Consider the following 20,459-nt stretch of genomic DNA (forward strand, 5'->3'; position numbering starts at 1 on the left):
TAGCATAACAATTAAACCCAAATGACCTGGCTGCTTGCTGCACCCCACCACCACCACCGCCGAGTGTCCATGGCCCAGCAGGAGGCTCTGGGCTGGAAGGTCAGGTCACTGCAGAAACCATTTACAGCCAAGAAGTAATTGGACAGCTTTAGACTTCACCATAAACCTGAGCAGATGCCTGAATTCCCCCTGTTAGGAAAGCTAATTAGGAAGAAGGATGAGAGAAAGGCAGCTAATCCCTGAATGGGACTTTTTCTGTGTCCACAAGTCTCTTCCGAAGCCCCAAGCTAAAAACACTGAGCACCCCCACGGATTGGACGGCCTGAAATGTCATGTGAGGTCTTGGACATCACAGAGCCCCAGAGGCCCAACCATGAGTTCCCTGCTGTCTCCAGCTTGACCCCAGCCAGCGGGAGAGGGTCCCCACACCCCTCACTGTGCTCCACCTGATCCTCCATCTAACGGGTTTCATGTACATGCCACCTGCCATCCAGAACCTGAGGACAGCAGGAACTGCCCACACCAGGACCAGTTTCCCTCAATCCCCACCCCACCCCTCCCTGGCCCCAGGGAGGGAAAAGCAGACCCCACCCATCCCAGGGCCAGGATTCATGGGCCTGGAGTCAGGCAGAACTAGGGGGAAAACCTTTGAATTTGCTGTCAGATGAGAGTTTTAAATTAATGACAGGGTGTTTAATACCAGAACATAATAAAAATCAATGGTAGGACCTGCCCCCAGTGTCATTGAGGCTAGGATGGCAGGTCCAGCAGATCTCGGTGCGGGGAAGTGGGAGCCCTGGGCCACTTAGCACAGAGACTCTGAAGTCAGGGAGCTGGAGGCCCAGGTGACAGAGGTGCTAAGAAACAAGGAAGGGGGCTTCCCTGTGGGTCAGCAGTTAAGACTCTCCCTTGCAGTGCAGGAGAAAGTGTTAGCGCTTTGCAATTACATGGACTGTAGCCCCCCAGGCTTCTCTGTCCATGGAATTCTCCAGGCAAGAATACTGGAGTAGGTAGCCATTCCCTCCTCCAGGGAATCTTCCTGATCCAGGGATTGAACCTAGGTCTCTTGCATTGTAGGCAGACTCTTTACCATCTGAGCCACCAGGGAAGCCCTGCAGGGGACTTGGGTTCAGTTGCTGGTTGGGGAACTAAGATCCCACATACTCCGAAGCAACTAAGCCTGTGTGCCACGAGGGAAGATCACATAAGATGCAACTAAGAGCTGACACAGCCAAATAAATAAATGAAAGAAAGTGAAAGGGAAGTCGCTTAGTCGTGTCCAACTCTTTGCGACACTATGGACTGTAGCCCTCCAGGCTCCTCCATCCATGGGATTTTTCAGGCAAGAATACTGGAGTGGGTTGCCATTTCCTTCTCCAGGGGATCTTCCCGACCCAGGGATCGAACTCGGGTCTCCCACGTTGTGGGCAGTCTCTTTACCATTTGAGCCACCAGGGGATCCTTAATAAATACATAAATATATTTTAAAAAGAGGAAGACAGAGAAACAGCAGGGTGGGCATTCCAGACACAGCAATTACGGGAAACACATCCAGCCCAGGAGTGGGGGAGAGAGGGAGGGCAGGGCAGGCTCACCCCTAGAAGTTGGACCCTGGGGGGTGTCTGTCTGCAGCTGGAGAAGGTTGGGGGTGACCCGCCCCCACTTCCTAGCAAGGCCTCCTGCAGCGTGGGAGACACAGCCTCAGGGCCTGTCCCCAGAGAGACAGACAGCAGAGAGGGCAAGGGAGAGTCCCAGGACCTGCTCAGCAGGAAGAAAGGCAGCGAACGCAGGCCTCCCTTTCTACTTCTCGCCCCTTCTGACTTAGACGGTTCAGTAAATTGGCTCCTGCCTCCTTGGCCCTAGGAAACAGGGCCAGTGGTGCTCAGACAGGAATGCCAGGGTGGTCTGACCCAAAGTCACAAACTCAGGGCTAATCTCCAGGAGAGCATCCCTGGGGTGAGCAGACTGCACCACCTGGGTCATGGGTGCGTCCTGCAATCTGCCTCCCCAGACAGGCCTGGGGTCTGAGCAGCCAGACCCCAGAATATAGGGGGTGGATGTGAAGAACTGACTCATTGGAAAAGACCCCAATGCTGGGAAAGATTGAAGCAGGAGGAGAAGGGGATGACAGAGGATGAGATGGTTGGATGGCATCACCGATGCAATGGACATAAGTTTGAGTAAACTCCAGGAGCTGGTGATGGACAAGGAGGCCTGGTGTGCTGGGCCTGGTGTGCCAGTCCGTGGGGTCGCAAAGAGTCAGACACAGCTGAACAATTGAACTGAATTGAACTGGGAATATATGTGTGGTTTGGGTTGGGGGAGTGGGGATGTCGCCAGGAGGGAGACCCTTGTCACACACACCTTCCACATCTGATGTTTACCTGCCAGAGGCTCGGATCCCTGGGTAGGGCTCTTGGTCCTATGCATTCCCCCCACCCCCCCCCCCACCCCAGGATGAGGCCAAAGTCCTCACTCTGCTGGAAGAATTGCTGGCAGGCTCCCCCACGCCAGGCTCGGCACAGCTGCAGGTGGACCCACAGCAGAAGGAGAAGAAGGTGACCAGGATCTAAAAGGGACGGGACACCCACCCCACCCGGAACCTTCTTTACAGAATCCCCCAAAGGCTCTACCCGGAGAATCGATGGGAGAGAACCCCAGGTCCCCCCTCCCTCCAGGCCCGCCCATTTCCTCCCCATGTAAAGCAGATTGTTGTTTTGTTTGTGGCTCCTCCGCAGCCAGGTGGAGATGTAAATGGGAAAAACTGAATGAGGCTGTTTTACATAATGATGATGAGGAAGCCAGAACATTTAGCGAAACAGTAACTTGTTGCTTTGAGAGACTTTCCAGGGATGGGTGGCAGAGTAAGGTGGCCCCGGGGGTGGTGCGGGCAGAAAGAGCTTCTTCAGGAAGGAGCGGCAGGATACGGCCCATATGGGGACCACCCCCAGTCCACACAGAGGAACCCCCATCTAAGAGCAGAGCCCACAGATGTAGAATTTCTTTAAGGATTTTCTTATTTTGACCATTTCAAGTATAAGAACGATAAAGAACTGCGAAGCAGGACCTTCCGGTCGTCTGCACTACGCAGGTTTGTGCAACTCACACACCCCTGAGACTCAGCTTCCTCCGCCATAAGACAGCTTGACACTTATTCCTTCCTTGCAGCCTGAGGGGCATGTGAGCCAGCGGATTTCCTTCCATATCAATAAACAAGGAGGCACAGCCATCCACGATTCCTGCCCTCCAAAGGTGAATTTTTGAGCCCAGGAAGAACAATGCCTGCTATCTGGCAGCCACTGAGCTGCCACCACTCCCTATGGTGAGCAAGGAACTAGTTCAGTTCAGTTCAGTCGCTCAGTGGTGCCCAACTCTTTGCAACCCCATGGACTGCAGCACACCAGGCTTCCCTGTCCTTCACCAACTCCCCGATCTAGCTCAAACACATGTCCATTGAATCGGTGATGCCATCCAACCATCTATCTCATCCTCTGTTGTCCCCTTCTCCTCCAGCAAGGAAACTAAGGAAGTGAAAAATCAAATTGCAGGATGCTGGCCCCAGATAGCGGTGATGCATGTTAAAGGAATGATTTCAGTGAGCCCAGACTCTAGCATCTTCCCATGCATAGTGTGCTCAGTAGCTCAGTCATGTCTGACTCTTTGCGACCCCATGGACTGTAGCCAGCCAGGCTTCTCTGTCTATGGGGATTCTTCAGGCAAGAATACTGGAGTGGGTAACTATTCCCTTCTCCAGGGGATCTTCCTGACCCAGGAATCAAACCAGGGTCTCCTGCATTGCAGGCGGATTCTTTAGCAGCTGAGCTACCAAGGAAGTCCCATACGTAGAAAAACACTAAATTCCTTAACATGAGATGTCTGGTGTTCCTTAATTAACAATAATATTTTTATGTTCAGACTACCTGCCCCTTGTCACAAACTTCTATATAACCTGACTCCTCTCCCCGGCCCCCACCTACTCGGAACAGTCTTCTCCCAGTTACTTGAAGATACTGTCTCCCGGGCTTGAAGTTCTAGAACTTCCCACCAAATAAAACCTGACTCTTAACTTCTAGGCCGTGACTAGAGGTGCAACTTCAGGGATGGGAGTGCTCTTCACGACCCCCTTAGGTCTCATTTCCTCTTCCAGCCCTATCCCCTCCATACTCACTGCCCCACAGCCCTTGACGCTGGGGCTGCTCTGTCTGCCCTTTGACTCTCTTCCCTCCCCGCCCATTCCCACACCCTGGCCTCACAGTCCCCCCTCAACCCCAGAAAAACCAAGGACCTACATCAATCTGCTGAAGCCCATCACTTCCCAAGTGACACTGACGTCCCCGCACGGCAGGCGTCTCATCCCTGCTCCCAGTGAAGCTGGCAAAGGCACCTTCCTGCTCTTGGCATCTGTGCTTCTCCCCAAAGCCTCCTGCATCAGGCTTTAGCGACACAGGGCCACGCTTATTTACAGAGGCCATGGCAGTGACACAGTGGGGTCCCAGCCACGTCCTGTTCCAAGTGCTGCCAGACAGGGAAAGTGGGCCCTGGATTAGCCAAAAGATGCTCCATGACCAGGTAGGGTGTAAACCGGTCTGCCCAGGTGCCAGGGATCTTTCCACCTAACCTCTAGTATTTCTAAACCTCCAAGACTGGTTTTTGCAATTTGAACTCTACTCTGGACAGAGCTGGCCACTGGGGCTCGTAGCAGCGGTCAGCAGAAGGAAGGATAATATGTTCACCTACAGCAGCAGCCATCCATTTGTTCGGGCGGCTGCAAGGTTAGGCTCCCTTGACGTTCATTTCCTGCTCAGAAAGGCGGTGAGTCATCTCCCTCCTGCTTCTTCTCCTTTAAGTATTGCTCTGAGACCAGAGCCTGCAGAAGGAGAGGTCACATGGAACCCTTTATTTAGCATCGAAGTTCTCAGCCTGGGGGCGGGGAGCACCCCGTGGGGTAGCTGGAAACAGCCCTGGTAAGTTCTGAGCACACACCTGAGCCAAGAAGCTCAGTGCAGCCGGGAAGTCCTGGAAGTCCACTGACGTTCAATCGCTGTCTTGCGGTTGAGGTCAAGTTAGCAAGATGGGGTGCAGACAGCTGGGAAAAGACAGATAGCCCAGGAAAGCACCCCGGCTTAAGCAGCTTAGAGCGGTGCTTTGTTGAAAGACGGGCTGTCTGCTGTGTGTCCACCAGGTGGCGCAGGATACCTCAGCGGTCAGCTCCCACTCGCAGCCTGGTGCACATTGCTGATCTCGCTGCGATTGGAAATGTGCACAGGTACAAGGCTATAACTTGACCAATAATATTTTCATTTGGACTAAGTTCAGCCAAATTTAACACAACAGTAAAGTGGCGACTTTGGCAAGAGAGAAATTTTATTTGTTTCTGTGTGAGAAGTGTCCTGGGCTGGTATAAGAGCTCCACAAAGGTGTGCATCCACAGTGCAGCCATCTAGGATGGCCCTCAGCCTCCCACTCCAGAGTGGCTGCTAGAGCTCCAGCCATCACATCTGAGTACTATGGTGTAGGATAGAGGAGGGGAGATGTCCCCCTGCTCTAAGGAACTTTCTCAGAATTCAAAGACATCAATTCATCAGCCAGAAGGGAGGCTGGAGACTAGAGTTCTTTACCTGATCATTGCCATCCCTAAATAATTTCATGGCTCTGTTTGGAAAAAAAAAAAAAGAAAGAAAGAAAGAAAATGTAAGAAAGGAGAGCTGAAAGCAGCTAGCATCCTCGGCCAAATACCAACATAGGATGCTAAAAATTCCTTTATGCCAACACAGCATATTTCCCAACCCCCGGAAATCAGGACATTGAGGACTCCTTCATTGCCTGCCCTTTTTTTAACTTTTTATTTTGCATTGGGGTATAACCACATAACAGTGTTGTGATAGTTTCAGGTGGACAGCAAAGGGGCTCAGCCATACATATGCATGTGTCCATTCGGCCCCTAAGCTCGCCTCCCATCCTGCCTGCCCTTTATTGATGGGGCTCCCACATGTGTGTCCCATGTCCAGATTCTTCTCCTAAACCCCAGGATCTGCACATCTTCCTAAACGTCCTGCAGGAATCCAAGCCAGCTCAGCGCCCCCCATCCCAGTCCGCATCCACCCGCTCTTCCTCCTGCTCTCCCGGCTCCAGGGCTCCATCCTCCAGTCCCCACCTAAGCCGAGAACCAGGAAGCCATCCTGGGTGCCCTGCTCCCCACACAGCCACCCTGTTTATCCTTATATTCCCTCTTCTTCCCACTCCTGGACCACACTTCAGAGACGGGATGCAGAGGCCCCGCCCCTGAGCTTAGCGAGTAGCGCCCATCTCTGCAGAAACAACCGGAAACTGGGCCGGGACTGCAGAGACTCCCCCTCCCTGGGGGCGGAGTATTGCAGGGGTGCCGCTGGGGTGGCGGAGGTCTGGCAGAGACCAGGGTCTGAGTGGCCCAGGCAGGGAGGGAAGAATTTGGGCAGGGTGGCAGCTTGAGGCAAGGCCCAGAGAAGAGAAACGTCGCTGGCAACTGCAGGGTCCCCTGTGACGGAAAGTGAAAGTGTTAGTCCCTGAGTCGTGTCCAACTCTTTGGGACCCCATGGATTGTAGCCCGCCAGGCTCCTCTGTCCACGGGATTCTCCAGGCAAGAATACTGGAGTGGGTTGTTATTTCCTTCTCCAGGGTATCTTCCCAATCCGGGGATTAAACCTAGGTCTCCCACATTGCAGGCAGATTCTTTACCATCTGAGCCACCAAGGAAGCTCCCCTGTGACTGAAGCAGGAGCAGAAGGTGTAAGTTGCCATCTAAGGCTCAGGGGGGCCCTTGGGATTTACTAGGATTTACTCGGGGTTCTCTGCAGGGTGGGGGGATGGGATCTATGATGGAACACAATGACAGCCAGGAACGGGGCTTGAGAGGAATGAACGAGGAGGCAGAGAGACCATTTATGCTGCAAGTATTGGTGCCAGAGACCGAAGATGTCAAATCAGGGTGGTGGGGCATTAGAACGAGAGGTAGATTCCAGAACAACCCCGGAAGTAAAGAGCCATGTGTGCTGACGGGATGTAGAAAAGGAAGGAAAGGGAGCAGCCCTAGAGACTTGCAGCCTGGGTGCAGGGGTGTGCCAGGACCCTGAGACAGTCCCGGGGGCAGAAGGGCCTGCTGGGGACAAATGGGGAGGAAGAGGTCGGCCCAAGGGCGCACAAAGAGCATGGACCCCCAAATGGAGAAAACCCAGCTGGGAGGGGTAGACAGGCACAGGCACCGATAGCTAAGGAGCGGGAGGGGAGCCTGGGGAAGGCTCACGGAGGGAGTGCAGAAGGAGCCTTAGTAGTGCTGATGGTTCCCTATAGCCTACCAGGCCCCTCTGTTCATGGAATTTTCCAGGCAAGAATACTGGAGTGGGTTGCCATTCCCTTCTCCAGAGGATCTTCCCAACCCAAGGATCAAACAAGGAACCTTGGAAAGAGGGGCCAAATTTAGATACAGAGGCTGAGAAAATGAGAACCAGAGGGAGAAAGACAGAGATAGAGCGAGAGACAGAGATAAACAGAGAGACACAGAGACAGACACAGAAGCTGAGTGCCGAACAGTTGATGCTCTTGAAGTGTGGTATTGGAGAAGATTCTTGAGAGTCCCTTGGACTGCAAGGAGATCCAACCAGTCCATCCTAAAGGAAATCAGTCCTGGGTGTTCACTGGAAGGACTGAGGCTGAAGCTGAAACTCCAATACTTTGGCCACCTGATGGGAAGAATTGATTCATTGGAAAAGACCCTGATGCTGGGAAAGATTGAAAGCTGGAGGGACGACAAAGAAGAGATGGTGGGATGGCATCACCTACTCAATGGACATGCATTTGAGTAAACTCCAGGAGTTGGTGATGGACAGGGAGGCCTGGCATGCTGCAGTCCATGGGGTCGCAAAGAGTCAGACACATCTGAGTGACTGAACTGAACTGAACAGAGACGCTGAGAGCTGGTGTGCCCCGGCCAGCAGGCAGAGCCTGGCCTCTGGGGACACATTGTCCATAACATCCTCCACCTGCCACCGTAGAGCCTCCCGCTTCCACTCCTCATGGCCATTCGTATTTGTCCTTCTGAATTCCTTAGGACCTTTCAGGTTGCAAGTGATAAAAAAAAAACCCAGCCTGAACAAGGTTGAGGAAGAAGGGACAGGCTCTGAAAAGCCAGCTGGGCATCACTCCCGGGGAAGGCAGGTTCAAGGACCAACCCCTGGAGAAGGACAGACCGGCTCAGACCCAGGACTGGACCGCCGCCAGAGATCAACGTCTGGGTCTCATGCCTGAGCCTCTGCAGGAAGTCCATCCTCCCCCAGGGGGCTCTCCACATGCAGAGGTCGTGGCCACCCACACTGAGCGGGGAGGGGTGATGCTGTCCCCGGGGCCAGTTTACAAACTCCGGAGAAGGACACCTACTGGCTGGGGTCCATGGACCGTGAGGCGGTGGGCAGGATGTGAAAGAAATCTGTGGCCACTCTCAACCTCACAACTGGGGTAGAAAAGGGCAATGCCCGGAAGAATGTGCCAGACGCCTGGGGAAAGAAAGGCAATGGCGGCTCTAAGTCAGATGGCCCCCAGCAGAAGCCCCCTCCCCAGCTGATGCTCCCCTCTCTTCCTGCTGTGCCCTCCTCCCCCAGCCCTCCCCTTCCCTCTCTGGGTCTTCCTCTCTTCCTCCCTCCCCTCCCCTACCCATCTCCCCACCCCCATCCCAGGCTGGGGTCTTCTCTGCTTCTCCCAATCAGCCTTCACTCCCTCCCTGCTTTGCCAGCCCTGTTTTCCTCCAGACTCTGAGGCCCTCGCACACTTACAGCGTTTTTGTTCCACTATGACATTTAAGGTCCCCATGGTTACCTATGCCCAGAGCTAAACAAAACTCTAATCTAGCCTGGTTCTGGCCAGTGCCAAGCGTGGCCAGGCCGCTACTCCAGCTCCGAGTGCTGGACTTCTCCCGAGACAGCCAAAGACAGCACCAGCTTTCTTGGCAGCCTCGTCACATCTGAATCACACTGAGTTTTCTATTTCCATAAAACATGTTTTAAGGATGATCAAGTAATCACGTGCTCACTGGAGAAAACTTTGAAAACAGATAGAAAGGAGATCATTAAAAATCACCTGCAATGCTTCGTTTTGATCCATTTCAGTCTTTTACTTATGCAGATTTTAAAACGTTTTTAACACAGGTTGACTTAGTTTGTGAAATTTCCAGCTTTCACTTAACCTTTTATGAAGAGCCCTTTGCATATCACCAAAATTCCTGTGAAGATACTTTTAGTGTGTTAATGATATTCCTTTCACAGTTCCTGATACAGTAACTGACAGTTACTACTCTCTGCCACATGCTTTTGTGGATTATTTTATTTAACAGCCTACCAAGTAGCTTCCCTGGGAAGTAGGTACTTATTTTCTCTATTTTGCAAATGAAGAAACTTAGGCTTAGAGACATTAAATAATTTGCCACAGTCACAGAGCTAGTAACTGGCAGGTCAAAGTTTTGAACCCAAGACAACCTGATTCACTGTCAGCGTTCCCTCCTCGCCACCTCCCATCTGGACACAGGTGATATATGTCCACAGTAGGAAGGTGTCTCTGTCTCCACCTGGGCACCAGAGTGTCCCTGCAGGACAGTGATAGAGAATGTGCTCCATGAGCAGGCACATCCTATATATGTTTGATGTGACTTCAGTTCAATCCCTCAGTTGTGTCCGACTCTTTGCAACCCCATGGGCTGCAGCACGCCAGGCCTCCCTGTCCACCTCCAACTCCCGGACCTTGCTCAAACTCACATCCATCAAGTCGGTGATGCCATCCAACCATCTCATCCTCTGTCATCCCCTTCTCCTCCTACCTTCAATCTTTCCCAGCATCAGGGTCTTTTCCAATGAGTCAGTTCTTTCCATCAGTTGGCCAAAGTATTAGAGTTTCAGCTTCAGCCTCAGTCCTTCCAATGAATATTCAGGACTGATTTCCTTTAGGATGGGCTGGTTGGATCTTCTTGCAGTCCAAGGGACTCTCAAGAGTCTTCTCCAACACCACAGTTCAAAAGCATCAATTCTTCAGCGCTCAGCTTTCTTTATAGTCCAACTCTCATCCATACATGACTACTGGAAAAACCATAGCTTTGACTAGATGGACCTTTGTCAGCAAAGTAATGCCTCTGTTTTTTAATGTGCTGTCTAGGTTGGTGATAGCTTTTCTTCTAAGGAGCAAGTATCTTTTAATTTCATGGCTTCAGTCACCATTCACCATCTGCAGTCATTTTGGAGCCCAAAACAGTAAAATCTCTCACTGTTTCCATTGTTTCCCCATCTATTTGCCATGAAGTGATGGGACCAGATGCCACGATCTCAGTTTTCTGAATGTTGAGCTTTAAGCCAATTTTTTCACTCCCCTCTTTCACTTTCATCAAGAGACTCTTCAGTTCTTCTTCACTTTCTAAAGGTGGTGTCATCTGCATATCTGAGGTTATTGATATTTCTCCTGGCAATCTTGATTCCAGCTTGTGCTTCAACCAGCCTGGCATTTCGCATGATATACTCTGCATATAAGTTAAATAAGCTGGGTGAAAATTTACAACCTTGACGTACTCCTTTCCTAATTTGGAACCAGTCTGTTGCTCCATGTCCAGTTCTAACTGTTGCTTCTTGACCTGCATACAGATTTCTCAGGAGGCAGGTAAGGTGGTCTGGTATTCCCATCCCTTGAAGACTTTTCCATGGTTTGTTGTGATCCATACAATCAAAGGCTTTGGCATAGTCAATAAAGCAGAAGTAGACATTTTTCTGGAAATCTCTTGCTTTTTTGATGATCCAGCAGATGTTGGCAATTTGATTTCTGGTTCCTCTGCCTTTTCAAAATCCAGCTTGAACATCTGGAAGTTCACGGTTCACGTGCTGTTGAAGCCTGGCTTTGAGAATCTTGAGCATTAGTTTGCTTAGTGTGTGAGATGAGTGCAATTGTGCAGTAGTTTTAGCATTCTTGGCGTTGCCTTTCTTTGGGATGGAGATGAAAACTGACCTTTTCCAGTCCTGTGGCCACTGCTGAGTTTTCCAAATTTGCTGGCATATTGAGTGCAGCACTTTCACAGCATCATCTTTCAGGATTTGAAATAGCTCAACTGGAATTCCGTCACCTCCACTAGCTTTGTTCGTAGTGATGCTTTCTAAGGCCCACTTGACTCCACATTCCAGGATGTCTGGCTCTAGGTCAGTGATCACACCATCGTGGTTATCTGAGTTGAAGATCTTTTTTGTACAATTCTTCTGTGTACTCTTGCCACCTCTTCTTAATATCTTCTGCTTCTGTTAGGTCCATATCATTTCTCTCCTTTATTGTGCCCATCTTTGCATGAAATGCTCCCTCGGTGTCACTAATTTTCTTGGAAATCTTTAAATCACCAAGTTGCAATGTGGAGCCAATGGCTGAAGGGTGCCTACACCACGTGTGCTGGGGCATGGGGATGGACAGCCCTTCCTGGCACAGAGCCACAGAGTAATTCAGAAAACCAGAATTTGAATGGAACCATCTCAGTTTTTAAAGGCTGTATATCAAAACCCCACAGCAAACCTCATACCTAATGGAGAAACTTTAGAAACATTCCCGTTAACACTGGCAATAAGATAAAGATGCCTATCAGAACTGCTATTATGTAACAAAGAATCAGAGGTCCTGGCCAATGTTATAAAGCAAGAAAAAGAAATAAGGGTGTATGAACTGGAAGGAAAGAAATACAAGTGTTGTTATTTGTGGTCAGTATGATAAACTACACAGAAATTTGAACAAAGTATTAGAACTGAAAAGAGGGTTATTGGATGGAGGTAATACCAAATTTAAAAAATCAATAACACTTTCTCTGCAGCACAAAAACCATCTAGAATATATATAACAAATATAGGGTACCACTATATACCAATACATAACAAAATAGGGTAGCATTAATAATAACAACAAAAGCTATAAAATATATTTAAATATGACAAAAAATACATCATTCTCAAAGCAGGAAATTTTTACCTTCTATTAAGTGAGATAATACTTTGGCCACCTGATGTGAAGAGCTGACTCATTGGAAAAGACCCTGATGCTGGGAAAGATTGAAAGCAGAAGGAGAAGGGGGCAGCAGGGGATGGGGTGGTTGGATGGCATCAGTTAGTCAATGGATGTGAATCTGAGCAAACATCAGGAGACAAGGAAGGACAGGGAAGCCTGTCATGCTGCAGTCCATGGTGTCACAAAAAGTCAGACATGACTTAGGGACTGAGCAACAACAAATGTGATAAATGATCTAAATAAATGGAATAATCCATGTTTTGGGATGCAATAACTTAATATAAAATCAATTCCATCCTGGATGCAACAACTTAATATAAAATAATTCCATCGATTATTAGTATGGTAAGACACCATACTAATAATCCTAATCAAATTCCAACTGTACTTTTTTTGGAATTCAAGCTTATTCTAAAATTTATGAAGAATAATAACAGTTCCCAGATTACTAAGGTAATTTTAGAACAGAAAGGCAAAGACGGATTGGTCTTATAAGATACGAAGATATACTCCAAGGCCATAGTCATAAAAGACACTCTCTGCTGTGCAGCGGAATATTACTCATCCTTAAGAAGGAAGCTCTGTCACTCGCTACAACACAGATGAACCTTGAAGACACTATGCTGAATGAAATAAGCCTGTCTCAAAAAGACAAATACTATAGGAGTCTACTTACATGAAGTACATGCAGGAATCAAAATCATAAACACAGAAAGTATAAAGGTGGTTTGCCAGGAGCTGGGCAGAGAGGATAATGGGGAGTTCCTGTATAATAGTGTTGCCTTTTTTTTTTTTTTTTCGATTTTTCTGGCTATTTTGTTTTGTTTTGTTTGTTTTTTCTGGATGCTCTAGGTCTTCATCATGGCTTCAGCATATAAGTGTAGTTGCCCTTCAGCCTATGGAATCTCAGTTCCCCAATCAGGGATCGTCCCAAGACCCCCACATTGGAAGGTGGATTCTTAACTACTGAACCATCCGGGAAGTCCCTAGACTTACAGTTTTATAAGATGAAAGAGCTCTGGGCCTGGATGAAGGTGACGGTTACACAGCTGTGTGAATGTATTTAATTCAACTGAACTATACACTTGAAAATGGTTAAGATGGTAAATTTTGCATTGAGTTCAGTTCAGTACAGTTCAGTCACTCAGTCGTGTCCGATTCTTTGCGACCCCATGAATTGCAGCACGCCAGGCCTCCCTGCCCATCACCAACTCCCAGAGTTCACCCAAACTCACCTCCATCGAGTTGGTGATGCCATCCAGCCATCTCATCCTCTGTCGTCCCCTTCTCCTCCTGCCCCCAATCCCTCCCAGCATCAGAGTCTTTTCCAATGAGTCAACTCTTCGCATGAGGTGGCCAAAGTACTGGAGTTTCAGCTGCAGCATCATTCCTTCCAAAGAACACCCAGGATTGATCTCCTTTAGAATAGACTGGTTGGATCTCCTTGCAGTCCAAGGGACTCTCAAGAGTCTTCTCCAACACCACAGTTCATTGAGTAGTCTACTGCAATTTTTAAAAAGTAAAATATGCAAAAAGAAACCTCTCTTTCCTGGTATCCAGAAGGAAATAAAAGACTTGGCGTGCTTCGGACATTTGGGCAATTCTGTAAAAGTGGTGGATTGGGGGATGACTTTTGTCCATGTGTGAATTACAACGTTTCCTTCACCTGAGAATGTATGGATTTTGAAAGCTATCACTAAAAAAGACTAGTACCAAAGCCATGGATGTCCTGATCTCACAAGATACCTAATGTAGTTTGTGTGAGCTCATTCAATCCGTCATGTCCAACTCTTTGCAACCCCATGAACTGTAGCCCACCAGGCTCCTCTGCCCATGGGATTCTCCAGGCAAGAATACTGGAAGTGAAAGTGAAAATGAAAGTCACTCAGTCGTGTCTGACTCTTTCCAACCCCGTGGACTATACAGTCCATGGAATTCTCCAGGCCAGAATACTGGAGTAGGTAACATTTCCTTTCTCCAGGGGATCTTCCCAACCCAGGGATTGAACCTGCGTCTCCTGCATCGGCAGGTAGATTCTTTACCACTGAGCCACCAGGGAAGCCCAATGTAGTTTATAACAAGTGAATACAAGAGGCCACAGAATCTTTCTTTATTTCTTTCTTCCTTTTTTGACAGAAAATTTCAACTTTATTTGGCCAAAATGCACAATTCCAATATTCTGCTAGAAAAGCCTGAACACCTGTCAACATGTGATTCGCTCAAGCATCCTTGCCCATCTTCCAGGCTGGAAATGAAGGCTCCTGGCTCTGCCTGGTGCAGGCCCCAGGCCACCCTGGACATCACGGAGCAATGAGGACCCTGGCTCTGTCCGGGAAGGGTGGGGCTGCCAGGCCTGTCCTGGGCCCAGCCATACCCTCCAGTCGTAGGGTGGCACCCCCCGAGACAGAGACCTGTAGTCTCCATTTAACCAAATGACTCAGGAACCATGCTTGGCCACAGTAACACCACATGAGCAAGGGACCTGTTGGGCCCAGCCTAGTCATGCCCCGCACAGGGGACAGGAGTCTCCAGGGAGGCCAGGCCAAGGTGGAACAGACACCCTAACACCCTAAAATGTCTAAGAATCCCACAGGTGGAATTTTGCTTAAGTGAGAGCATAAACCTAACAGGAATGAGACATGAGCAGCATGAGATATAGAATCTTCTTTACCCTTTCTGTCTTACACCATCTCACTAGAAAATTTGTGTGCTGGCTACTTCACAGAATCTCTGTGAGAAATCAGAGGGAATGCATTCTCAGTTCCCCCACCAGGCCAGGAACGTAGACATCCATCGTCCTCGCCATCAGTCAAGTTCAGCAGAAAGAAGGGGTGCAGCCAGCCTCCCTGGAGAAAAGCAACAGTGTAGTTATACCCACTGAGTGTCCTGCAGCATCTCCTAAGTGGGGAGGGTGAAACCCAGATGGGAGTCCTGGGTGCTGAGCAGAGATGGACCACTCCTACAGAGAGAGAGGCTGAACACCACGGAGGGTGGGATCCAATTAGTATTGTCCTCTTGATGGGAAAGCAAAGGGATTTGGTTAAGAAAATCCATTATGGGGACTTCCCTGGCTGCCCAGTGGTTAAGAATCTGTCTGCCAATTGCAGGGTACATGGGTTTGATCCTTGGTCTGGGAAGATCCCCCATGCGAAGAAGCAACAAAGTCCAGGAGCCGCAACTCCTGAGACAATGTGCTGCAACTACTGAGCCCCTGCTCTGCAACAAGAGAGGCCACTGCAATGAGAAGCCTGCACGCCAGCCACAATGAAGAGTAGCCCCTGCTAGCTGCAGAGTCTGCACACAAAACTAAGACCCAGCACAGCCAAAAATAAATAAGACTAAATGATTTTTTTTTAAAAAAGGAAGAAAGTAAATCCACTCTGACTGTTGTCTGTCTCAGAAAGTGGAACCTCTCATGGTGTTATAAACCAAATTTTACAAACCAAAGTAGCCCCCAGTTGAGCCTAACTGGGCTCTACAGAGAAGGAAACCTCCCCGGAGAGCATTCCGGAAGGGTGAGATTTGGCCTCTGTTAGTTTCCTAGGTCACACGACTCAGCGACCGAACGCACACACAGTTTCCTAGGTTGGCCATAACAAAGTCCCACAGACTGGCTGGTTATGTAACAGAACTTTCTTTTCTTACATTCTGCAGAAGCCTGAGATCAAGGGGTTGGCAGAGTCAGCTTCTTCCAAGGCTTCTCCACTTGGCTTCGGTGGATGGCCGTCTTCTCCCTATGTCCTCACATGACCTTCCCTCTGTGTGTGTCTGGGTCCTAATCTCTTCTTATAAGGACACCAGTCATATTGGATCGGCGCCCACTCATATGACCTCACTTTATCTTAATTACTTCTTTAAAGGCTTTATCTCCAAATACAGTCACATCCTGAGGTGCCAGGCCTTAGGACTTCAACATATGAATCGGGGGAACCATAATTCAGGCCAAAATAGGAGCTTAAGAAATGTGATGGGAACTTGAACAGCTCTCATGAAGCGTGTATTAGAGAAAGCACAGTAATTGAGGGTTCACTGAAACTAGAGAGCTTAAACATGTGGAAGGACAAGTCAGCAGAGACCCATGACCTTCTCCAGAATGACCCCACAGGGATCACAGTGGGAAGTCATGTGACCCAGAGGGCCTGTGTGAAACGCAGACACGCAGCAAAAGTCTCAAGGAAAGCAACCAGCTTCCACAGTTGTCTTAGGAGATAATCAAGAAAGTGCTCAAAGGTGTTTACCCAAGACTTTTTACTACAGCCCTACACAGAATATCCTTGGAAGAAATGCTGTGACCAATCTAGACAGCATATTAAAAAGCAGAGACCTTACTTTGCCAACAGAGGTCCGTCTAGTCAAGGCTACAGTTTTTCCAGTAGTCATGTATGAATGTGAGAGTTGGACTATATAGAAAGCTGAGTGCTGAGAATTGATGCTTTTGAACTGTGGTGTTGGAGAAGACTCTTGAGAGTCCCTTGGACTACAAGGAGATCAAACCAGTCCATCCTAAACGAAATCAGTCCTGAAAATTCGTTGGAAAGACTGATGCTGAAGCTGAAACTCCAATACTTTGGCCACCTGATGCAAAGAACTGACTCCTTGGAAAAGACCCTGATGCTGGGAAAGATTGAAGGCAGGAGAAGGGGATAACAGAGGATGAGATGGTTGGATGGCATCACCGACTCAATGGACACGAATTTGAGCAAGCTCTGGGAGTCAGTGATGGACAGGGAGGCCTGGTATGCTGCAGTCCATGGAGTCACAAAGAGTCGGACACGACTGAGCGACCGAACTGAACTGACACAGAATATCAAAAATCAAATGCTGTCAACTACAAATTTGTGGCTGCCCAGGGCATTTGCCATCTGCCTCCCCGAGGGCTGAACCCTGTGCTGCTGCAGCTGCTGACCTTCAGCACGCCCCGAAAGGAGTCCTGGCTGGAGAGTGAGGCTCTGTGCTTCAGAAAGACTGGAGGAACAGGTCTTTGGATAGTTAGATGTTTTCAGGAACTGATTTTATGATCCAAATCCTTGCATCTCCTCATATCTAGAAAAGCACTAAAACCCTTCATGTTAACATCATCTCCTTGTGACTAGCAGAAAACCTAGTAAAGTCAGAGCTTGATTACATGAAATCCCCCTTCAACAAAATCATATACATTGACCTCCCCCCACCCGCCACTGCAACCTTTTTGGAGCAGTCTCTCAGAGCTGTCTTATCTTATCTCCCAGGATGCAGTCCTCATTTTGCTCCAAATAAAACTTTAACTTGCAACTCTCACTTTGTGCATCTTTTTTAAGTCGACAATACCAACTAAGTATTTATTGGTTAGATTATACTGAAGTGAAGTGAAGTCGCTCAGTCGTGTCCGACTCTTTGCGACCCTGTGGACTGTAGCCCACCAGGCTCCTCCGTCCATGGGATTCTCCAGGCAAGAATACTGCAGTGGGTTGCCATTCCCTTCTCCAGGAGATCTTCCCGACCCAGGGATTGAACCCAGGTCTCCACATTGGAGGCAGACACTTTACCATCTGAGCCACCAGGGAAGTCAAGATTATAGTAGACCTAAGTAAATACAATATTTGAATATTAAATGTGTTAAAATTAATAATGGAGATCTATATTTAATCCGACATTAATCAGAATGGATTTTCTAAATGAAGTCACAGGAACAATGTCCACAATTGTCAAGTGAATAGCAAGTTACAAAATGTAGTCCTTTTTATGTAAAAAAATGTGTTACAAACGTTTATGTTACATACATAGTTATCTATGAGGACATTCTCTGTTATGCAAGAAACAGTCATCTCTGAGTCGTGGACTCAGTGTTTTTTCCTTGTTCTTTATGATTTATGATTCATTTGAATTTTCACAAAACATCAATAGATGAGTTATGATTATGAGCAGATTATGAGCAGATAACAGAGCTATCCTCATGGCATGACCACCAAGGAGCATCCTAGATGCGTCACATTGTAAATTAACTACATTCTATAGTCTTGTTCTTATCTTTGCTACCCTGGAAATTCCACTTGGACCCTACACCAATGAAGACTGTTTGCTGTAAATAATAGAAAGCCCTACCAACTTTGGCTTAAACAGATAGGGTCTTATTTTTCTAACAGTCTCTGAAGAAAAGCAATTCAGGGCTTGTGCAGCTGCTCATGAATGCACCAAGGAGCCAGAGGTCCCTCTATCTTCTTTCTCTAACATCCCTGGGTGAAACTTTTGTCCTCATTATCACAAAATGGCTGCTCTACTTCTGGACATCACACTCATATTCTAGTAGATAAAAGTGGGAAAAGCAAAAACAGCTTCTAGTAAGGCTTTACTTTCATTAACCAGAAAAAGAAACACACTCCCCGGGGACCTCCATCTACATTGCATGCGACAGAACTGTTGCACATAGCTATGTTAAGCTGCAAGGGGATCAGGGGAAGTGAGACTTTTTAGCTGGACATGTGGGATTCTGTTAACAAGGAAGAATGGAAAACAGATAGGAAGGCAACTGTCCATGATATACAGTACCCACGGGTGATGCAATCAGGGAACACTTGATATGTCCCAACTTAGACTGAGATATTAACCAGACCCCAATGTATTCATTCTCAGAGTAGGGGATCCCATTCCAGTGACCAGAATTCTCATGCTTCCCACTAGAATATTCTTCTTCCAGGTATCAGGAAACCAGCAAGTGAAATCGTTCATCTAAACATTGTTTGATGAACATGGACTCAGACCCACGGCTGGCGGCTATTACTGGAGACTGTTTCACCCAAGCAGAACAGCTCTCCCATGACCTGACTGCTCACATCACTCAGGTTCAACATCCAGTCCCCTGACTGTACTGGACAGACTCTGTCAACTTTCATCTCTCTGATTCCCCACTTGGTGGTGCATCCATGCCCCAATCCCCTTTTCTCTTGTCACATTATTCCTTTAGCTCTATTAATGACATCACTTTGGTTTGTGTTTGGCCCAGAAGCACTCTGTCTCTTACCATTTATGTTGATTTTATTGATCAAACTTTCAGAGTCTTGAAGGGGCCCCTGCTTCCTCCCCACAGGGGTAACCCAAGGTTGAAGTTCTATAGGCCAATGAGGCGAGTGACTTCAGGCCACCAGTAAGGGCTGGGGTGCCATTTGTTGTCAGCATCTCAAAATTATTGGGTTGGCCAAAAATTTGTTTGGGCTTTTCTGTAACATCTTAATGAATGATTTGGCCAACTCAGTACATCCTACAAGGGATGGTTGGCATGTCTGGCATTATTTTGTCTAGAAAAGAAGAGGTTGGGCTGCAGTTGAGGGGAGACATCTGCCTAATATATGTGAGGCATTGTCAGGGGGTTGGGTTATGCAGCTGCTGAAAGAAGAAATAGAACCAAGGAAACAAACAAAAAGTTTTTTTAATTTTAATAAAGTCTAGCCATCTAGCTATTTGTTAGCTGATATGGTTAAAAATTCTTCAAGAAAATTAGAGATAGAAAGGGAACATTTCATGCAAAGATGGACTCAATAAGGGACAGAAATGGTATGGACCTAACAGAAGCAGAAGATATTAAGAAGAGGTGGGGAAAAAAAAAAGAAGAGGTGGCAAGAATACACAGAAGAACTATACAAAAAAGATCTTCATGACCCAGATAATCACGATGGTGTGATCACTCACCTAGAGCCAGACATCCTGGAATGCGAAGTCAAATGGGCCTTAGGAAGCATTACTGTGAACAAAGCTAGTGCAGGTGATGGAATTCCAGTTGTGCTATTTCAAATCCTAAAATATGATGCTGTTAAAGTGCTGCACTCAATATGTCAGCAAATTTGTAAAACTCAGCAGTAGCCACAGGACTGGAAAAGGTCAGTTTGCATTCCAATCCCAAAGAATGTTCAAACTACCGCACAATTGCACTCATCTCACATGCCTACAAAGTAATGCTTAAAATTCTCCAAGCCAGGCTTCAACAGTACGTGAACCGAGAACTTCCAGATATTCAAGCTGGATTTCGAAAAGGTAGAGGAACCAGAGATCAAATTGCCAACATCCACTGAATCATAGAAAAAGAAAGAGAATTCCAGAAAAACATCTATTTCTGTTTTATTGACTATGCCAAAACCTTTGACTGTGTGGGTCACAACAAACTGTGAAAAATTCTTCAAGAGATGAGAATACCAGACGACCTCACCTGCCTCCTGAGAAATCTGTATGCAGGTCAAGAAGCAACAGTTAGAAAAGTACCTGGAACACAGACTGGTTCCAAATTGGGAAAGGAGTACGTCAAGGTTGAATACTGTCACCTGCTTATTTAACTTCTATGCAGAGTACATCATGCGAAATGCCAGGCTGGATGAAGCACAAGCTGGAATCAAGATTGCCGGGAGAAATATCAATAACCTCAGATTAAAAAAAAAAACCTCAGATACACAGAT

The sequence above is a fragment of the Bubalus kerabau genome, chromosome 8 (genome assembly GCF_029407905.1).
Source record: "Bubalus kerabau isolate K-KA32 ecotype Philippines breed swamp buffalo chromosome 8, PCC_UOA_SB_1v2, whole genome shotgun sequence".
In the NCBI taxonomy this organism is placed as follows: domain Eukaryota; kingdom Metazoa; phylum Chordata; class Mammalia; order Artiodactyla; family Bovidae; genus Bubalus; species Bubalus kerabau.